This window comes from Bidens hawaiensis, unplaced genomic scaffold (genome assembly GCF_021521415.1).
Source record: "Bidens hawaiensis isolate Kalapana, Puna unplaced genomic scaffold, B.hawaiensis_p1.1 tig00051476_1, whole genome shotgun sequence".
Lineage (NCBI taxonomy): Eukaryota > Viridiplantae > Streptophyta > Magnoliopsida > Asterales > Asteraceae > Bidens > Bidens hawaiensis.
This window is the reverse complement of record NW_027499239.1, coordinates 19,903-42,061: the sequence shown is the minus strand read 5'-3', so window position 1 is coordinate 42,061 and position 22,159 is coordinate 19,903. Positions and strand designations below refer to the sequence as shown.

Below are 22,159 nucleotides of genomic sequence, written 5' to 3'. Positions count from 1 at the left end.
AACATGGAAAAAGAACTAGTGACATCAATCGGGAATTGAAGCTACTTGGTCCATACGTTTCCTGAATCATGCAAGTATTTCGTTTCAACATTAACATAAATTACATAAACACATGCAATCATATTCATATGTACATATATTCATCTCAACGATAGCGTGTCGTAATTATATTCTTGGTGGTTGATAATTCGGTTCGTGGTGGTCTGGTTAACGACTAAGCTTTGCTCACTCCTAGTTCATATAGATGAATTATCCTACATAAAATACTTAAACTAGATGAATATAAATTATGAGTAGCTAAGAGTCTAAAACAAAAACAAATTTTGTTTTTTTTTCCCTTATTTTTATTTTAAAATAATTGAGTGAAAAAGAATAAAAACCGTCATCAGGGTGTGTTGTCTGCTGGTGTTTTGCTATTTGGTTGCTAGCTTCTTACTAGTATTTGGTTTTTAATAAAATTGGATAAAAAATAACTCTTATGTATTTAAAAAATTAAATAAAACCAAATTATCTCTAGAAGCTTTCATGTCTTACAAGTTTCAATCACTACATATTTATCTAGTATAATTAACTTACACGAAATGCAATTAAAATATTAAAAATTAGCAAACAAAAAAAAAAGACAAAAATTCACATAGTACATTTTTTACATGTCGTCACACGTGCCACTCTCCCACGTGCACCACTGCCAAAAATGTTTCCCGGCAAATTTGTCTACGTCACCTTTGGATACCTATCCGGTACACGATCGGGTTTCATCAACGTTCGTAAACAACTGAGTTGATCTACACAACGGGCACGAGCCGTGCAATGAAAGCCACGTCTCAATGCACATGGGGTGGAACCCATGCCCGCAGTACGGGATCACTTTTACCTTTTCTCTCTCCTCAAACTCAGTTAAACAAATAGAACACTCACTAAAAATATTATTAGTGGAGTCTGTGTCTGCACCATACAGTACATCTGGGAGTGACTGTACGGTGGAGATGTCAACCCCATTATGTTTTGAAAAACGTGGTGGAGAATTCTGAACAGAGTTGTCAAAATTGGTAATATTATTATTGTTATTGGAGAAGCGGCGGATGTATAAGGAGAAAAAAGCCATGAAAAAGAGGACGGTGAGGAGGACGAGGACGGTGAGGACTAGGGAGGAGTCGAAGGGGGAGGTGGAGGTGAAGGAGGGAGCCGACGGTCGAAGGACTCGATCGTCGGCTTCTTCTTGGAGTAAGAAACGATGGTAGGAGAATTGGCTCATGTTGAGTGAAGGGTTTGGAGGGTGTGATGGTGTTTGGTGTGGTATGAGTGACACTCATATTTGGAAGGTTTTGTGACATACGGTTTCACCTCACTATCATAATTATTTGTATGTATGGAGACAAGTGAGTCAATTTGACTCTTTTGGTGTTTTGTGTTTAAAGATTTAACTTGAGTTCGAGTATTTATTTTTTTGTTATTTTCACAAGGATATGAAATAAAGATATGGTTATTTTTTTTAAATACATTTGTGTTGATAATTTAATATGTAACGTATTTAAGTATTACTTAATTATTTTTGTTATGATTGTAACACGTGTCCCATACCAACCTGATACCCGCTGAGTATATGTCAAGTATATATCGAGCATACCCGTTAGTATGTTAAAAATACTCGTTAGGAATTTCAAAATACATTTTCTTACCATGCTAATTTGTGTACAATTTTATGTTTTTAACTTATTTACCATATGATATACGAGCATTTTTACATTCAGTTCCCTACCATATATCCATATATATTATATACATTAAACTAAAAATCACTACATTTTTCTCTCCATTTCAATTAAATAATACACTTTTATCATTATCCTTTATCTCTCTTTCACTCACAACCACTTTTAAAAAAAATATTAAAATATTATACGATGTAAACAGTGAAACCCCAAATTTAACTTTTTGCGTATGACATTTTCTTTCTGCTCTACCCATAAACATTTATAGCCATACCATATAATTCATATTTTTTTCTCAAATATTTTTAAGGAATAGGTTTAGAATGCTCTAAAGCCTCTAATACATGCCTATCACCACTATAAAAAAGTTGACATATCAAAAATATATGAAATTAGATATAGATTATAAAAGCTAAGCTAATGCTTGATATAAAAAGTAGAGAGATTATTTTCCAACATAAAAATAGTCCATTTCTACCTAATAAAACTATATGAATGAATGGTTACTATACCAGGGTGAACGGAAAATAAAAGTTAATATTAAAGTTATGGTATGGGCAAACGGGTATATGTTTACGGATAATTAGATTGGATGTCTAATCTCATACTCATTCCATACCCAAAAAAAAGTTTCAAAACTAATGTCATACTCAGTTTAACACCAAAAAGGACGAGAATTACCCGTCCCAAATGCTTTGGGTTTCATATATGCCCATCGGGTCATGCTTGATTGTCATATGTAATTCTCTTTTAAATTTACAACTTTGTTTATAATGAGACTTGAACTTTCAATCACATGAAATGTAGCTCGGTTTCTTACAACTTGATATGTTTAGAGTTTAGACGATAGTATGCCCTTTGGTTACGAAAGTATGTATATTTAAATACGTAACAAATTCAAAATATAAAACAAGAGTAAAGTTTTAAATATATATTCGGTATATTGGTTTTTATTAATTCCAACTATTGTCTTTTGGTCACTGTCGGTCCCAACTAACGAATTGGCTGTTGACGGTCCCTACTTTTAAAGTATTTGTTTCGAACGGTCCGCGACTAACAGAATCATAAAACCGTTAGTTGCAGGTCGCAGGAAAAACGTTTTTGGCCGAAAAGCTCACATTTTTTTCCCCGAAAACTCAACATTTTCATCCAAAACATCTTGGTAACTTCGTATCGGACATTTAGGAACTGTTTTATAGTAAAATCCCCAATTATTGAGGTCGTCAGAACCCTAAAACTATCGTCGAAATCAGTTTATGGTGCTCAAGTGGTGGTGGTTGGTTGGCGGTGAGTCAATTGCTGGTTATGGCGGTGTTCAGGTGGCGTTTTTCGGCAAAAAATGTGATTTTTTCGGCCAAAAACGTTTTTCTGACGACCTGCAACTAACGGCGTTATGATTATTTTAGTCGCAGACCGGTAGGAACAAATACGTTACACGTTGAGATCGTCAGCAGCCAATTCGTTAGATGAGACCGGCAGTGACTAAAAGACGATAGTTTGGATTAATAAAACCAATATTCTAGACAGAAAATCAATCAAGTAGTTACTCTATTCAATAAGCATTCAATGCTTTTTAATCGTTGTCTGATTTATGCCGTGGCTCGTAGGTCACATTTGATGAGTTTAATGAGGCTGTTTGTGAATGATTAATAAACTATCTATCAATTTTCGAAACACTACACGTAAGTTCGGGTGTAAGTTAACAAGTCACATGAATAATCTTGAAACACGTTACGTTATAATGTTGTAAATTTAGGAGTACGCTTGGAAGTAAAGATAACAAATCATATGGATAACATTCAAAACACGTTACGCTAAAAGGTTGTGTAAATTTATAAGTTGTTTAGAGGTATGGCGTAAGTTAATGCTACTAAGTTAACACAAGTTAGTGACCCACACCGATAGTTTTGAAAGTACGTTTAGAGCTAGGGAGTAATTTAACGTGACCAAGTTTACAACTTACAAGGATAACAAGTCACATGGTAGTTTAATGAGGTGTAAATTTTGGAATACGTTTAGGGTATTCGTAGGGCTTCATCCCCCATTATTTTTGAATCTATAACGCCCAAACACCATTACGCCTTGGACGTTTTTTAACATAATCGGCACTGCATGAGTGCAGGTTATTTTGGCGTTCGTGGCGCTTGTGTATACCCCATTTATTTCACCAACCAATAATAAACCTTATTTCTCACCTTTTTCTTTATTTATAAACTTATTTATTTAGCTTAATTATTATTACAAAGCTTTTCCTCATGTCTCACCTTTTTCTTTATTATAGAATATTTATTTAACTTAATTATTTATTGCAAAGTTCTTCGATCACTACGCTTAGAACTGGAAAAAGTCTGTAACATTGACGTGACATAAAAAACCCGTTTCAGTTGGATACCCTTAGACATAAAAAAAGGTGTTTGTAGTCTGTTACAGTACAACATCGATGAATGTCCTTAGAAATAAAAAGATGCCCTTAGACATAAAAAAGAGGCGTTTCTAATCCGTTTAAGCACTAATGCCCTTAGACGTAGGCGTTAACTAATCCGTTTAAGCACTAATGCCCTTAGACGTAGACGCAAGTTAACAGGTCATGCGGTAGGCTTTTGTAGATGTAAAGTATATTATCGTTTCATTTTTAGAAGTGTTTAGATTTAGGCACTACAAGTTTGTTAACTTGAGACAAGTCATTTAAAAAGTACCAATACTAAAATGGGATAAACCAAACCACTTCTTTTTGTTTAATTATCTTCCATTGAAGCAGAAACCCATTATAGAAAAATTTTGTTTATAAACCTGCTTTAGCAGCTTTACTAATTCCGGACGAACTGTTCAATGTAGTGGGCTTTGTGTCACTTTTGTAAGTCCAAACTTATAATCACATTTTCTGCTAAGTTTAATCTAGTCTTGTTTAGATTGATTTAGTAAGCTTGTCAACTAATTCAATCAATTTCAAACTAAATTTAATCAGTTACTTTAATTTAAAAGTTACCACCTAATTATATTTTAGTACTTTTTTCTTCGTGAAAAAGACTACCTGAAAACCTCTTTAGGACAAGAACGCTAGGGAGTTTCGTTTTAGTATCTTTTTCTTCGCGACGAAGACAACCTGAAAATGTGTTCTAAAAAATTCATAAACAAGGTAGGCATGACTTATATTTTCAGTCGAAAACAAGTAATTTACACTACCTTTAAAAATTTCTCGGTGAATATGGGCACGTATAAAAATTTCAAAACCAAAAACGGATAAATTTACACTATTGTGTAGAAAAACAAAGGGTTGGCTGGGTAAACTTACACCACTGCGTAAAAAAACAAAGAGGACCGAGGCCACCCTGGGTAAAGAAGCTAGTAGTGTAAAAAAAACAAAGGGGGCAAAGCCACCCTGGGTAAAGAAGCTACGTCAGTGCTTTAAACAAAGGGGTAGCCAGGCAAACTTGCACTACTGCGTAAAGAAGCAGAAAGGGCCCGGGTGGGTAAAGAAGCTACGTCAGTGCTTTAAACAAAGGGGTAGTCAGGCAAACTTGCACTACTGTGTAAAGAAGCAAAATGGGCCCGGGTAAACGTAAAAGAACAAAGTGTGCCGGTGGCACCCCGGGTAAAGAAGCTTCGTCAGGGCTTAAGTTTGATATCGTGAAACCTACCAAATAAAGTTTGATATCGTGAAACCTACCAAATAAACCAAAGGGGGTTGCGGCCACCCGAGGTAAAGAGGCTTCAGTTTGATATTGTGAAACCTACCAAAAAAACAAAGGGGTTGCGGCCACCCAAGGTAAAGAGGCTTCGTCAGTGCGTAAGTTCGAAATCGTGAAACTTAATCCACCCGGTGATATTAGATGGTCAAATTGTTTTTGTTCAAATATGGCGTCATAGAATGTTTCAAGAGTAACAAAACTACTTACAACTTGATAGTTGATACTATAATGTATGTTAGTATAGCATACAAACCAACTGCTTTTAACATAACATATACGTTTATCTTCTACGGCGTGTTACTATAGCATGTAAGATAGATATATATATATATATATATATATAAGCCATAGGCGTGACACCCATTTAAAATACAAAACCACCACAACAAAATAAAAACAAGAACAGAAAAAAAAACTACAAGTCCACAACGTTAGTAATATCATACTTCCTAGTCATCACTAAATCTTAACATCAAACCTAAGACTTGGTTCCACCACCATAAGCCACATAACTAGTAACAGCCTTACTCCCCTCCGCGATCGCGTGCTTCCCAAGCTCTCCAGGCAACACTAACTTAACCGCGGCTTGTATCTCCCTCGACGTCAACGTCATCTTCTTGTTGTATTGTGACAACTTCGCAGCCACCTCCGCTAGCCTCTCGAACATGTCACCCATCAAATTGTTAATTATCGTCATCGCCTTCGACGATATCCCTAAATCTGGATGCACTTGCTTTAATACCCTATGCAAATACCTTTTGTACCCTTCACCGGCACCGCTCTCGCCAAGCTTTATTAGAACAACAATTATAATGTTAGTGATAGTATAGGGACTATTTATGTAATATGGTGGCTATATAACTAGGGGTGTTAAATAGGTTGTGCTCGTGGGTCCAACCTCCTGAAATTTTGGCACGCATGAACCGAACCCGAAAATCATGTAACACATGTAAACCCTAACGGCACGTAGTGTTAAACGTGTTGTGCTCGTGGGTCCAATCTGACATGAACCTAAAAATTTGGCACAAACCAAACCCGAAAATCGTGTAGCACATGTGAACCTAGAACGCCAAACGCGGCAGCGTATTTATGGGTTGACCCGGTCCAACCTGACATGAACCTAAAAATTTTGCACAAACCAAACCCGAAAATTGTGTAGCACATGTGAACCCAAAATGCCAAACGCAACCGCGTATTTATGGGTTGACCTGAACACGGCCTATTTGTCTTGAAAGTTCTTTATTTGTTTTTCAAATTTCGAAAAACTAAATTTACATTTTTATGAACAAAATTGTAAATTTATATAAAACAATTATATTAAGTTATAGAATATTTTGCACCTTTTTAGTTTTGAGAACAATTACATTTAATTTAAAACAAAAGTACAAATTTCTATAAAACAATTAGAGCATATTTTTCTATATTTTGTATCGTTTTAGTTGAGAACAATTACATTTAATTAAAGATAAAACTAAATTTTCATTTTTATGAAAAAAATTGTAAATTTGCAAAAAAAAAACAATTATATTAAGTTATAGAATATTTTGCACCTTTTTAGTTTTTGAGAATAATTACATTTAAAACAAAAGTACAAATTTCTCAAAAACAATTATAGTCCCAATATTTTTCTATAATTTGTATCTTTTTAGTTTAAGAACAATTAATTTAATTACAAAATAGGTCCTCAACCAATTAATTTATTAAATAAAAAATATGGTCTAAACACGCTAAACCCGCTAGCCCGACCCATTTAGCTAAACGGGTTCACAGATTCGACCTGAAACTGGCCTAAACCCACAAATTTCCTATTAGGTTCATCATGTCAGGTTTTGGTGTCGTGTCAAATACAATAAATAACTACCTTCCTCTGCTTCTTTTTCTTCCCACCACCCCCGGTTTTCTTCGGGACCGGTGTATCGGCTTCCCGAACTCTAATTTCTCTCGTTTTACGCCCGGTTTTCTTCGGTGTCGGTGTGACGACATCCTGGACTTCAATCTCTCGTATCTTATGCTCGTTTACGACGTCGTCTTCCACATCATCAATATCATCGTTTAACAACATTTGTTGTGGGGTTTGAACCGTGACAATTTCAATCTTTTTCATTAGATGAAATATCCTTAGTGATTGGTGTGTTGGTTTTTTGGTCGATTATTGAAACTTGAACGGTTTCTTGAATGGTTTTCTTGGTGGTTTTGACGACAGTTTTCTTTGGAGCCATTATTTATGTTGTTGTTAAAAGTGTGTGAAAGTGATTTGATTATGATGTTTTTGTTGGATTTTGTATAAGTGGAAGTTGTGTGTGGAGTTGACACGTGGAGGACACGTGGGTAGAAGGTGCTGAGTGAAATAGCTACGTGTGGTAAAACTGTTAAAAAGTTAAAAAGTTGTGATAAACATTGGAGTTATTAATATGTTTATTTATAGAGAAAGGTGTGCATTAAAAGAAGTAATGTTTTTAACGTGATATGAATTTGTCATTATTAAGAAAAATGATTATTTTATTTGTTTGGTTGATTTTTAAAAAGATGGGGGTGTACACTGGTCGAACTGGACCGGACGAGAAGTTGGCCGTGTTCGTTGGTTAAGCTTTTAACGAAAAAACAGACGGTTCACGAACACTCTATCGAACGAAATTCATGTTTGTGTTCGTTCATTAAGAAACTAGCTTTTGAACCCGTGTATTACATGGGATTTATCAAATGATAAAAATAAATAAGTTTATTATTTCAATTGAAATACTTATGAATTAATTTAATGTACAAAGTAAAACTTATGAATTATATTTTTTTTCTTCAGTTCACGACTTATGAAATGTATATTTTTCATATTTCACCATATGTACCACATATGAAAGAAAATATGAACTTAATTAATTTCTCGTGTAATAATTTTAAAATATAATAATTAATGTGTATAGACAATAATCTAGATCATAATGTCATTAAACAATATAAATGCATACATAAAAATATATATTTTCTACAATGCTGAAAAATAACCACCAACCTAAAGGGTTAAGTAAATGAGAGGAAAAAAAAACTATTTTATCCCTAACGATAAAAAAACAAAAAAAGTTTACGAAAAGTACTAAAATAACATGATTTTGGAAACGTTAGGTGTTTATTTGCATGAAATTTAAAAAATGTACTAAAGTTGCATAGTTGGTCAAACCTCGGGTATGAAAATGCACGTAACTCAATGATGAATAAAATTCACACTATGTTATAACCCAATTGACAAAATGATTTTGACCTATGAGCCATGGATATCTAAAATGAATGAGATGAAAGATTATAAATTAGGAGAAATATAGGCTTGACACCTAAGATTCAACCTTTTCTTTTATTAGTATTTTAAGATTAAGATTGAGTTTGTCCGTGTCCGTCTGTTAATATTGTAAACGGACAGTAATGGACAAACGAACACTAATAAACATTAATGAACATGTGAACATTAATGGACAACAGACACAACAAAAATAGACTGTTACATATTAATTCCAAACATAAATCCAAACAACTTTACTTACAAATTTAGAATTACACTATATAGCATCCAAATATACTTAACACTTATGGACTGTTTGGTATGGGGTAATGGAATGGATGACGGAATGGAATGGACATGGTAATGGAATAAACAAAGGAATGGAATGGGTTATTACCATTCCAATGAAATGTTTGGTTACCAAATGGGAATGAAATGAATCATTACTTTGTATTGTTGGTAGGTAAGAAAAAAATAAAAAAATAAAATTAAAATGATAGTGAGTGGTGGTGGTGGGAGTGATGGCGGTAACGGTGGAGGTGGTGGTGGCGGTAACAGTGGAGGTGGTGGTGGGCAACGGAGACGGTGACGGTGGACGGCGTGTGTGATGGTGGGGCGATGATTGATGGATGCGGCGGGCGGCTGAAGGTGGTGGGTGGCTGGCACTGATGGCGATGGTTTGTGGAGGTGGGTGGTGGCGGCGGTGGACGCCGATGGTGGTGGTAGTGACAGCGGTGTCGATGGGCGGCATGTGTGATGGTGGGGCGATGGTTGATATATGCGACAGGTGGCTGGCGGTGCTGTGTGGCTGGCACCGATGGTGATGGTTGGTGGAGGTGGGTGATGGCGGCGGTGGACGACAATGGTGGCAGTGGTGGCGGTGGTTGGTGGTGGTGGTGGGTGTTGATGTTGGGTGGTGAAGGTGATGTAGGGTGAATGAGGGAATGGAATGAAAAAAAAAACATGAGGTATGGATGGAATGAAATTGGGGTATTTTAGAGGGAATGGAATGGACTGTGTAATGGGTCATTCCATTCCTTTGGTTAACTAAACACACTATATTCCATTACATCATAATGGGTCATTCCATTCCGTCCTTCATTCCTGCATACCAACCGTTACCTTAATATATTAACATAATGAATCAATATAAGAGACATTAGACATATGTAGTAATACAAAAGTGTGATTAATAATACTAGAAATTCCACAATTAAATTACATTAACAGATAAATCTAAACACTTACGATACCGGACGTGATTTAACGAACATTACCGGACATTGACGAACACTATCGAAAGGACTTGGCTCTTGTCCATGTTAGTCCGTTAAGCTTACCGAACAAAATTTTTTTGTCCAGTCAGGTTCGTTAATTAAACTGACGAACATTAACGAACTTCTTACCAAATGAATAACCAGACGCCCGATTCGCTTACAGCCCTAATTATAGTCTATTAGTTTTAAGTTTTTCCTCCTGGCTATTTTTCTAGCATAATGGATCAGGTAGTGAGGTTTATTTATTTATCTATTTATTATATATAATTCTTCAAGTAATGTGAGTTCGAGTCTCGTAATAGAAAAATACGTATCTTTTGAAAATATGATTAGAAAAGATTAGTGTTTTATGTATATATACAATGGTATGTTATAAAAAACCATTATATTAAATAACAGTCACATTCAAATTTTATATTTTAACATTTTGAAACGTGAACAATTTTAATTTCTAATTAGTTATTTTAGGTAATCGTTTTATCTCTTTCTTCCGTTTGCTTAAGGTTTTATCTTTCATTGAACTGTCTTCGCCTATGCCTATATTGCTGTCGGGTTTGATTTTGGAACTCTAGGTGTCGGTGTATGGTGGGTGGAAGTGTTAGCTGTTATAGCTATGTTTATGAGGATGGTTGCCGACTCCCTCACCTTCGTTATGATCAACCACCCTTGTTTCAAAAGATTTCAAAAATTTAATCTACCTGAACTTTAACAAATACACAATAAATAAAAAATCTAAGTAGTTGTTCATGCTCATTTTGTTCACAAAGAGGCCATGATTTTTTTTCTTTGCTCGAATGGAGTTTTGTAGGACTGTAAGAGATAAGTCATTTTGAAAGTGGTACTAGTTAGTGACGCTTAATTTTTGAGTTCTTTTACGATAAATAACTATAGCGCCTAAAACATGTTGATAATGTTTAATACAGATGTTTCTTATGTAACATTTTCAATTTCTATGACCCATTTACAATTATGTAGAAAAATTTTAAAGAAATAGTTGCATTATAATTTAACATGAAATAAACATGAAATGTTGTTATTCCCTGTGATTTTATGGGTGTAATTTACTATGTGTTCTTCACTATTAAACTGGAAGTACATTAGAAAAGAGTATATATAATATGATAAATCTTTGATGGGCCTATCTAACGAGCTTTTTAGCCCATTGTATCTGGGCTTAATCCAGAAATATTACCTTTTTTTGTGGTAGTGTGGTACCTTGGTTAACTTAGAGGTGAAAAAAAACCGAACCAAGAACCGGGCCCGAAAAAACCAGGAACCGGTTTTCTTATACCCTGGTTTTTAATACTCGAACCCGTACCCGACTTTACTCGTAGGATACAGATACGGTATGCATTTTAGTACCTAAACCCGTACCAGAACCGGACCCGATTTATATCTGGTAATACCCGAAAACCGACCCGGTTCCATACCCGGAACCGGGTTTTCAAATACCCGAAATTACCTGAAAAAAAAATGAAACTTTTCTGAAAAATATCCCTAAAAGTGCATCCAATCTATACCCAAAAAATATCCGAAAAAACCAGAAAAATACCCGAAGATAGAGTTTTTTCAATACCCGAAAATAGGGTATTCGAATTCACGGTTTTATAATGCGCGGTTCTATACCGACCTGAACCCCCGATACATAGGGTATGGTTTTAGAGACAATACCCGGACCCGAACCGGGTATTGCCAATACCTGATTTTTCAATACCCGGTCATACCGAACCCTATTCCATACCCGAAATCGAGTATTTGAAAAACCCGATTTGTGCACCTCTAACCTTGGTCATATTTCCAAAATAAACTACATTAAAGGTGGACTTATGTACGAGATTTCTTTTAGAGGTGTGCCAGCCTAGCACTTCAAGGTTTCAAACCTAAAAAATGAAAATAATCAAATAGACCAATAGCTGTAAGCCTGTAAGTGATCCAAATAACCGTTAAAAAAATTAAATAAAATTACACTAATAAAAACCATGCCTTACTTTATTATAACTGCAATGCGCAAACTTTTATGAGCTGTAAAACAAATAACGAATCATGGTTCCTTTCAACTTTCAGCATGCAAGGGTTAGATTGAATCGATTGCAATAGTTAACGAGATCGGGTTATTCGAATTTTGAAATTTTGAAGTTTCACAAAAAAAAAGTCACATCAGAGTATAAAATGGATTTATAAGACTGTATTTAAAATCATGTACATGATAAAAATTAAACTTATTTTAATCAAATAAAAATCAACAAAAAATGGCACCAAATTTTGTTAAACTAGAAACCAAATTCAGTTAGAATCTAGAGTTTTGAATTTCATCCCAATTCTAATATTAAACACTCTTCAATTTAATAAAAAAAGTTTGTTAATATATTATTTATAGAAAAGAATTAACTTCACGGTTTAAAAGTTACACAAAAAGAATAAAAATGAAATTGTAACGAAAAACCTTTATTTCTGGAGGGATTTTTCTTTTTATTGTTTGTTGTAGATTGAGTGTAAAAAGTATTAATTATATATATTCATATTTTAAGTTACTAGTTAATTTACACTCAAATCTTCAATCTCAACTATAAAACACCCTAAAATCCAACATTTTTTTTACAAAAATCTTACAAAAAAGTTGTATTTATCAGTGAACTTGGTAGGTTTTATATTTCTTTTTGGTGATTTAAAATATCTTTAGAAAATTCTTCAATATACATATTTTTTTAGGATAATGAGGAAGTCCTATTATGTTGCTTTGAGCTGTGTTTCACTTGTGTTATTCTTTCTACCACTTTTCAATGGAGGATTGACTATGGGTTATGGGACTCCAGATGGGTCAGAAAGATGGGGTTATGTTGAAGTCAGGCCTAGTAAGATTTTATACTTATATTTTTCTTGTTAAAAAAATAATCAATATTCAATCATTTTAACATTTTGTGTTTGTGTGTGCCTGTGTGGGTTTTTGTTGTTTAAAAGATTTTCAAGATTCAATCTTTTAAGTTTTAACATTCTTGTGCAATGTTGTAAAAGTAGGTTTTCAAGGCCGATTACTCGCTACAAGGTATGTCCCCGAGGCGAGTTTCTTTAATTCCGTCTAGTTGCTAAGAACTGATTAAAGGTGGTCAACCTCAATCAGAATCGCATCTAGTCGGTGAACTCGAACCGATTTTGGCTTAAAAAATAAAGCATAACTTCTATATCTTTAATATTAAAGAATAAATATCATTTTTTTAATTAATGACTAACAATTTTTAGAATAATTTATTATTTAAAAATGTATTTCTCTTATTTATATTGTTCTTTACTTATTTTATTATAAATATAAGTAAATTTATGATATTTGACATATATATAATATCCAAAAACTAATTTTCTTTATATATACCATGTCCGAGCAGTGGCGGAGCCAGAAACCTTTTTCCTGTGGGTTCGGAAATTTCGATGCTTGATTTTTTTTTCCGGTGTCAAAGTTTTCACGCCCGAATGGGTCGGGTCGGGTTGTGTTGATCATTCGATTAGATAAATAAAATGCAATATCAACTATCATAACAAACATATCATTAGCATTTAATAAAATACAAAGTCATTAAATATAAAAAAAGATATTGTATATTATAATTTTTCATTAAGTATTTTCATGTTTTAAAAAATATATTCAATCGCGACTTTGAAAAAGAACACATTCTCAATACAACAAATACACGCATCATATATATAATCGTCACCCAAATGATTATGCAAATCCGACTTCACATGCTTCATTGAAGAAAAACCCTTCTCAAACGATAGACAAACGTGTATTGGTTGTTGGCGATGGTTGAAACCTTAAGGCGAACGGCGAAGAAAAAAGTTGATCAGTTGCCGAGTGGATGGCAGATGCTTTTATTTGTTTATTAACTAAATTTTTTATGATAAATGGGTTCGAATATACTATTTTAAAACGATAATGGGTTCGCTCACCAAAAAAAAATGAGTTCGTTCGTTAATTCAACACGATAGGTTATATATAAAACCGAAAAAGGACCGGGTTCGGCCGAACCCGGTGGTTATAGAGTGGCTCCGCCACTGTGTCCGAGTACTCTCCGAGTACTCCCAGCTCCCCAGTCAGCCGCCTAGCGACTTTTGCAACGTTGTTCTTGTGTGTATTTGTGGGTGTTTAAACTATAGAGATTTTCAAGATTCAATCTTTTTAACATTGTGTGTGTGTGTGAGTGTTTGTTGTTTAAAAGATTTTCAAGGTTCAATCTTTTAAGTTTTAACATTCTTATATGTGCGTATTTATAATTTAAAGATTTACAACATTTCATTTAAGTTTGAACATTCTTATGTGTAGAGTGTTTAAACTATAAAGATTTTCAAGATTCAATCTATTAACATTCTTGTGTGTGAGTGTGTGAGCGCGCGTGTGTTTGTAGCGTAAATCTTTTAACATTCTTGTATGTGTGTGTTTATTGTTAAAGCAATTCATGATTTGATCTTTTAACATTCTTTTATGTGTGTTTGTGGATGTTATAATGTTTATAAAAACAGAAGCTCATATGTTTTGGTGGTACTACAAAAGTCCTCATAGAACTCAAGATCCAAACAATCCTTGGCCTATAATTCTTTGGTTGCAAGGTGGACCAGTAAGTATATGTGTTTATGCAAATTGAACCTTTCTATTCTTTAAATCATGCCTAGAAAAACAGTCGGGTCTAGGTAACGTGTCATAACTCATAACCTATCGTCTTAAAAATGGTCTTTTTTCGTTCTGGTCATAACGAGTTTTGATAAAAATGGATACAGGTAATAACGGACCGTTTTATAAATGGTCAATTTGGTTCGGGTGTTTGACGAAAACATCCCATAAATTTTAAATTGAAGTCCAAAACAGCCCAAACTAGTTGATTTCACATAGAAATGCACATCCAAACCGTTAATCGGTTAGTGACCGGTTTCTAACCGGCTAGTAACTGGTCCCCCTAACCGGTTTCTACCCATAAAAAACCGGCGGTTAGTAACCGGTTATACATTTTGGGCCAGAAACCGGATAAACGAAACCAATTTTAGGTTTTTTAAATATTTTTATTAAACCGTTTTTTTTCCAGTTATTTACCGGTCAGTTATACCCGAAACCGGTTATAATGGTTAGGGTTTTTTGCTTAAAATCAGTTAGTATCCGATTCGATTAACTGGTCTAACCGGTTAATTGACCATTGAACACTGACCGGTTATTAAATTAACTGTTTTTCGAATAAACAGGTAACCGCTTTGTTCTCACATAAATGTAGGGTGGTTCAGGAGTTGGGATTGGGAATTTTGAAGAAGTAGGCCCACTGGACTCTTCCTTAAAGCCCAGAAACTACAAGGCTCAAAAAAGCAGATCTTTTATTTGTGGTATGTAACATTTAAAAATATTGTAGCATCATTATAGTGTGTTTCATTTTTATTTTATTTATATTATTTTGATAATTTTTCGCGGGGTGTTACGCAAACAGGATAATCCAGTTGGGACTGGATTCAGTTATGTTGAGGATAATGGGATGTATGTGAAAACTGATGAAGAAGCAGCAACAGATTTAACCACATTGTTGATTGCAATATTCAACAAAGATAAAACCTTACAAAAGAGTCCTCTTTATATAGTAGCAGAATCATATGGTGGCAAATATGCAGTTACTCTTGGACTTTCTGTTCTCAAAGCCATTAAATATAAAAAATTAAAACTTATACTTGGAGGTACATTTACTATGTAATTTAGAATTTAAAGATTAAAGCTCATTCTTGGAGGCATACACATTCATAATATTGTTTTAAGATTTTTCCAAAAAAGATCCATATTTATTTTAAAATCTTGATAGAAAATTAAAGCTTATTTTTTGAGATATAAACATTGATCATATTATTTAAATTTTTTCCTAAAAAGTTCCATCTTTTTAATTTTTTTTATCAAAGATTAAAGATCAATCTTGGAGATTTACATATTCATCATATTATTTAAAATTTTCACAAAAAGATTCTATTTTTTTTAAATTAAAAAGTTTCCTAAAAAGTTCCATCTTTTTAATTTTTTTTTTTTTTATCAAAGATTAAAGATCAATCTTGGAGATTTACATATTTATCATATTATTTAAAATTTTCACCAAAAGATTCCATTTTTTTAAACTTTGATCAAAGATTAAAGCTCATTCTTGGAGGTATACACATTCAAAATATTATTTAAGATTTTCCCAAATAGATCACCATCTTTTTTAAAATTATGAAAAAAGATTAAAGCTCATTTTTTGGAGATATATACATTCATCATATTATTTAAAAACTTTCCCCAAAAGATTCCATCTTTTAAAATTTTGATCAAAGATTAAAGCTCAATCTTGGAGATTTACACATTCATCATATTATTTAAATTTTTCCAAAAAAGATTCCAACATTTATAGATTTTTGATTGATTAATCAATTGACAAACCATCTTTCTTGCACAAAATTATTCATTCTTGAAAATTATTATGTTTTTCTTTAATTTGCATAAATTATGGTAAAAAAAAAACACATAGTAATATGTTTTGATTTGGTTTTATGTTTAGGAGTTGCTCTAGGAGATAGCTGGATTTCACCTGAAGACTTTGTGGTAATTTTGTTTCATTTAATTTTGTTATCTTTTCATCCAACAAAAATGACACTTTTAAACATATCAAACATGAAAAATATTTCTTAATCCTTTAAATTTGTAACAATAAGACTTCTTGGGGTCCATTTCTGAAGGATGTTTCAAGGATAGACGACAACGGTCTAAATGAATCAAACAGGTTGGTACCATTATTGCTTTAGATCTTGTCGGGTTTTATTCTATCTAACAAGCCCGTGCCATGAAACAGCCTTGTTGAGAAAATCAAGCTGCAAATAGCGAACGGGAAATTACAAGATGCTACGGAGACATGGGGTGATCTTGAAAATGTGATTGAATACCATAGCAACAGAGTTGTATGTTTATTATTTTACTACATTGACAATATAACAAGTAACATATTTTTATAAGACTATATGTTTAAACACATAACATTTATGCTTTTTTTTAAACATTTTCTTTAATGAAACAACCTTTTGTATTAATTGTAGGATTTCTACAACTTTTTGTTGGATTCGGGGATGGATCCAGTGTCGATGGCAGCAACAGAAGCAACGAGAATGACCTCGAGGAAGAGGTATTTAAGATATCTTGATTCATTAAAGACTTCTCCTAGTGAAAATGGTGATCTTGGTATCTTGATGAATGGTGCCATTAGGAAGAAACTTGGGATTATTCCAAATGATGTGGAGTGAGTTTTTAACATTATTTTTTCCTTTTAAATTTTACTTAAGTTAAACGAATACCGAATTTACGGATTTGAGTTGTGCTTTTCGACAGATGGGGATCGCAAGGGAGTCTTGTTTTCGAATACTTAGAAGGCGATTTCATGCGACCAAGAATTAAAGAGGTGATATTTTTTATATATTAATAGCAAGATGATTAGAAATAGTAGCAAAGTTTAATTTAATTTTTTGATCATTTATTAGGTTGATGAGCTATTGAACAAAGGAGTTAAGGTGATTATATATAATGGTCAAGTAAGATCCTTTATCTCTTTGATATCTAGCTTGATGTGCAATTTTCATAATAATAAGATAAGATACTAAAAAAATAAATTGTTCACACTTTGGTGGTGTTTTTGTAGCTTGATGTAATATGTTCAACCAAAGGAACTGAAGCATGGCTAAAAAAGGTCAAGTAAATTCATATATACCCCATATATGGTAATGGTATGTATCCATTGAAAACTTACTAATGTACCCTTGTGTTTTGTATTCTTTTATGACAAAGGTGGGAAGGTCTAAAGACATTCTTGAGCATTGATAGAACACCATTGTATTGTGGAGATGATAACAAAACAAAAGGGTTCACCAAATCTTATAAAAGTCTACATTTCTATTGGATTCTTGAAGCCGGTCACTTTGTAAGTTTTACATTCACACTCCGTTTATCTCTTATAATGCTCGTAAGAATTTATTGTTTTTTGATTCGTTTGTGAACTGATTAGACGTTGTACTTATATTTTAAAGAAATTTTTAAAAACACATTTTTTTAATACTATGATTTGCAGGTACCGGTAAATCAACCATGTGTGGCACTGGAAATGGTGGGTAACTTCACTCGGTCTCATGTGCCTACAAAGTACGAGGACGCGAAGAGATGAACGTCGAAAACAATAAACAAAGAGACACAAAAACATTCATCATGCATACAAATTTAAATAATTATATGAGAAACCAATATGCTATGTAAAAGTGCATATATAATGGCACTCAACACATATTTCACATTCATAGTGATTTACATAATCCTTTCATGAAGCTTGAAGTTGTCACCTTAAACATTTTTAATCTTTACATTATTAAACATATTCGGTTATGATACATTTATATACTCCATTAATGTTTCACTATTTGTAGTCTTAGTCAACATGAAAGGTATCATTGTAACTTATATTTACATTAGTTTCAGCATCCTCAATGTTTTCCTTTACAATCCTATAAACATCTCACAAACTTCATGAACGTGTGAGCGATGATATGCATAATTTCGATAGTAGCAACACTCTACAATTTATCAGACGAAAACGGGTAAATTTACACTACGCATAAAAAATTGAAAACATGTTAAATTACACTACTAAACAAAAACACAAAGGATCATCATTTGGTCTACAAGTAAACCTTGATTACTAAAAATAGCCCCGATAACGCTAAATTCACCAATAGACGCATGCATACATACAATGAAGATGGTCTTGTAAATAAGTAGGAGTAAGTAGCAACCTTGGTGAGACATTTAAGTTCCAAAAGACCAAGGCTGTCTCCGAAAATCGTTAAAAAATCGTTAAAATTTTTTAGATCGAAGGCGAGAACAAATTATATTTGGGTTGGACAATTTTTTTTTATATAAAAATAGACTTAAATGAATTGGGTAATTGAGTTTTAATATAAATAATATATATATTTTTTCTTTCATAAAAGTAAAAATATTTCAAGCCTGGAACCGTCGCCCTCTCAAAGCCAACACTAAAAGGCTAGCGCGACGCGAGAGCTTTACGTATAAAAGGTGTTGCACTATGTATAACAAATAACTTTTATGTACAACTATAAGCTTCATCAAGAATATAATCCATAAACCATGCTAGAAACCCACACATTTAGCATCATGAGAAGCACAACATTTACTCAATAAACAAAGAGTATATTAAAGCTCAACGTCATGGAACCATTCATATATATCTTTGTAGGGGTATGGTACTAAACCCGGTTTTACGACCCTAAATTTATTATGTTTGGCTTATTTTATTATATGGACTAATACAATGTTATTGGGCTGAGGGGGTTTTGTGGAGGTAACCCTAACTGGGCTAGGCCCATTAGGGTACCATGATGGTGGCCATGAGACTCTCTATATAAGGAGGTCTCCACCTCCTTATTAAAGGGTCTTGCTCAATAAGAGCCACCACCACTTTTTTGTGTCTGTAAACAAGAGATCCTCAGGATTTCTTAGCAGTCACCTCCACACCCCCGAAAAACCATTGCAGGTCTCAAGCAACTGGAGATGAAGATCAAGACGTGGTTCGTTCATCTCGAAAATCCGTGGAAACATCGTCATGAATCAGGTCAGATTCATCTCATGCTTCGACATTGACGCCATCCGTGGGACGGCAACGAACTACCCTTCGATCTTCATCTCGGCTGTCAGATCTCTCCCAGGAAAAACCCAGATCTGGAAGTTTACAGAAAAAGGCTTCAAGGCTTGTTCTATTAAAGCTCAAAAAGATCCATAGATCTAAAAGAGGCTTCCAGATCTGTGCGAAAAGAAACTGCCGGACTCGAATGATCAAGTCTCCGGATCTGTGATGGTTTTAAATCTGCTCCGAGCTTCAGATCTATCCAGATCTGATTTACAGATCTAGATCTAGATTACAGACCTGGATTTTAGGTTTAAAATTGCAGGTCTAACTCTTAAATTGCAGATCCAAAAATTACCAGACTTCCGCCGCCATGTACGCGCGCCCGCGGATTCTCATTCCGCAGCCGTGCATGTGCCGCCGCGGGAACCACCACGTGGGTTTCGCGCAAAAGACCTCCACCATGTGGGTGTTGCGCAGAAGACTGTCGTCACGCATGCTCGCCAGCGGGTCACCATTCCGCCGACATGCGTGAGCGCCCGTGGAAACCACCGCGGAAACCACCATGTGGGTTTTGCGCAAGAGACCTCCGCCATGCACGCGCACTCGCGAGTCACCACTCCATCGCCGTGCATGCGCGCATCAGGCCTCACGCGCCAAACTTAAAGGTTGGGAATCCTCATAATATCCCATATGGCCACGCGCCATGCTTAAAGGTTGGGAATCCTCATAATATCCCATATGGCCACGCGCCATGCTTAAAGGTTGGGAATCCTCATAATATCCCATATGGCTACACGCCAAACTTAAAGGTTGGGAATCCTCATAATATCCCATATGGCTACGCGCCATACTTAAAGGTTGGGAATCCTCATAATATCCCATATGGCTACGCGCCATACTTAAAGGTTGGGAATCCTCATAATATCCCATATGGCTACACGCCATAGTTTAAGGTTGGGAATCCTCATAATATCCCATATGGCTACGCGCCGAATACAAGACCAAACGCGGCTCCGCTCCGTTCAACATGCACACCACCATGATGCTTGAGCGCAGTCGCATATCACATGCTCATGCACCACATATGCTCACGCATCACATATGCTCACGCATCACATATGCTCACGTATATTACATATGCTCACGCATCACATGCTCTCACATATCACAGTCTACGAGCACGCGCACGCAACATCCGCGCATGGCGCATGACACAAAGTCTACGCGCACGTGCACGCAACAACTGCGCGTGGCGCGAGACATCAAGTCTACGCGCACGCGCATGCAACATCTGCGCGTGCGCCTAACACAAAGCCAGAGCCTATGCGCACGCGCACGCAACATCTGCGCGTGGCGCGGGACATAAAGTCTACGCGCACGCGCAAGCTTCATTATTCTTATAGCTCGTAAGCCGCAACTCGTGCAAGCTCCATTATTATTACAGCCCGTAAGTCGCCTCACGCGCAGACTTTATTATTATTATAGCTCGTAAGCCGCAACTCGCACAAGCTTCATTATTATTATAGCTCGTAAGCCGCAACTCGCGCAAGCCTTATTATTCTTATAGCTCGTAAGTCGCCTCACACGCAGGCTTTATTATTCTTATAGCTCGTAAGCCGCAACTCGCGCAAGCTCCATTATTATTACAGCCCGTAAGTCGCCTCACGCGCAGGCTTTATTATTATTATAGCTCGTAAGCCGCAACTCGCGCAAGCTTCATTATTATTATAGCTCGTAAGCCGCAACTCGCGCAAGCCTTATTATTCTTATAGCTCGTAAGTCGCCTCACGCGCAGGCTTTATTATTCTTATAGCTCGTAAGCCGCAACTCGCGCAAGCTCCATTATTGTTACAGCCCGTAAGTCGCCTCACGCGCAGGCTTTATTATTATTATAGCTCGTAAGCCGCAACTCGCGCAAGCTTCATTATTATTATAGCTCGTAAGCCGCAACTCGCGCAAGCCTTATTATTCTTATAGCTCGTAAGTCGCCTCACGCGCAGGCTTTATTATTCTTATAGCCCGTAAGCCGCAACTCGCGCAAGCTCCATTATTATTACAGCCCGTAAGTCGCCTCACGCGCAGGCTTTATTATTATTACAGCCCGTAAGTCGCCTCACGCGCAGGCTTTATTATTATTATAGCTCGTAAGCCGCAACTCGCGCAAGCTTCATTATTCTTATAGCTCGTAAGTCGCCTCACGCGCAAGCTTTATTATTCTTACAGCTCATAAGTCGCCTCGAGCGCAAGCTTCATTATTATTATAGCTCGTAAGTCGCCTCACGCGCAGGCTTTATTATTCTTATAACTCGTAAGTCGCCACGCGCGCAGTTTTTATTATTCTTATAGCTCGTAAGTCGCCTTACGCGCAGGCTTTATTATTCTTATAGTTCCGTAAGTCGCCTCGCGCGCAGGCTTTATTATTCTCATAGATCCGTAAGTCGCCTCGCGCGCAGGCTTTATTATTCTCATAACTCGTAAGCTGCCTCGCGCGCAAGGTATGTTTCATTATTATCTAGATGCGCGCTCCATCTTTTATCAGGCCTCG

General features: G+C 35.3%; 1 long non-coding RNA gene and 2 pseudogenes across 2 annotated transcripts; 1 reads left to right on the top strand and 2 right to left on the bottom strand.

Annotated features, from left to right (window-relative positions):
• Positions 1-733: 733 nt before the first annotated feature.
• LOC143599093 (RING-H2 finger protein ATL57 pseudogene) lies at positions 734-1,378 on the bottom strand (annotated as a pseudogene).
• A 4,450-nt stretch (positions 1,379-5,828) lies between these two features.
• On the bottom strand, positions 5,829-7,862 carry LOC143599092 (uncharacterized; annotated as a pseudogene). Its single transcript, XR_013147237.1, has 2 exons — positions 7,263-7,862; positions 5,829-6,191 (listed from the first exon to the last, which is right to left on the bottom strand). The product of XR_013147237.1 is annotated as an uncharacterized LOC143599092 (transcript).
• Positions 7,863-16,509: 8,647 nt separating this feature from the next.
• LOC143599091 (uncharacterized) lies at positions 16,510-16,947 on the top strand. The gene is made up of 3 exons (XR_013147236.1): positions 16,510-16,535; positions 16,646-16,713; positions 16,783-16,947. It is a non-coding gene; the product is annotated as an uncharacterized LOC143599091 (long non-coding RNA).
• Positions 16,948-22,159: the final 5,212 nt, after the last annotated feature.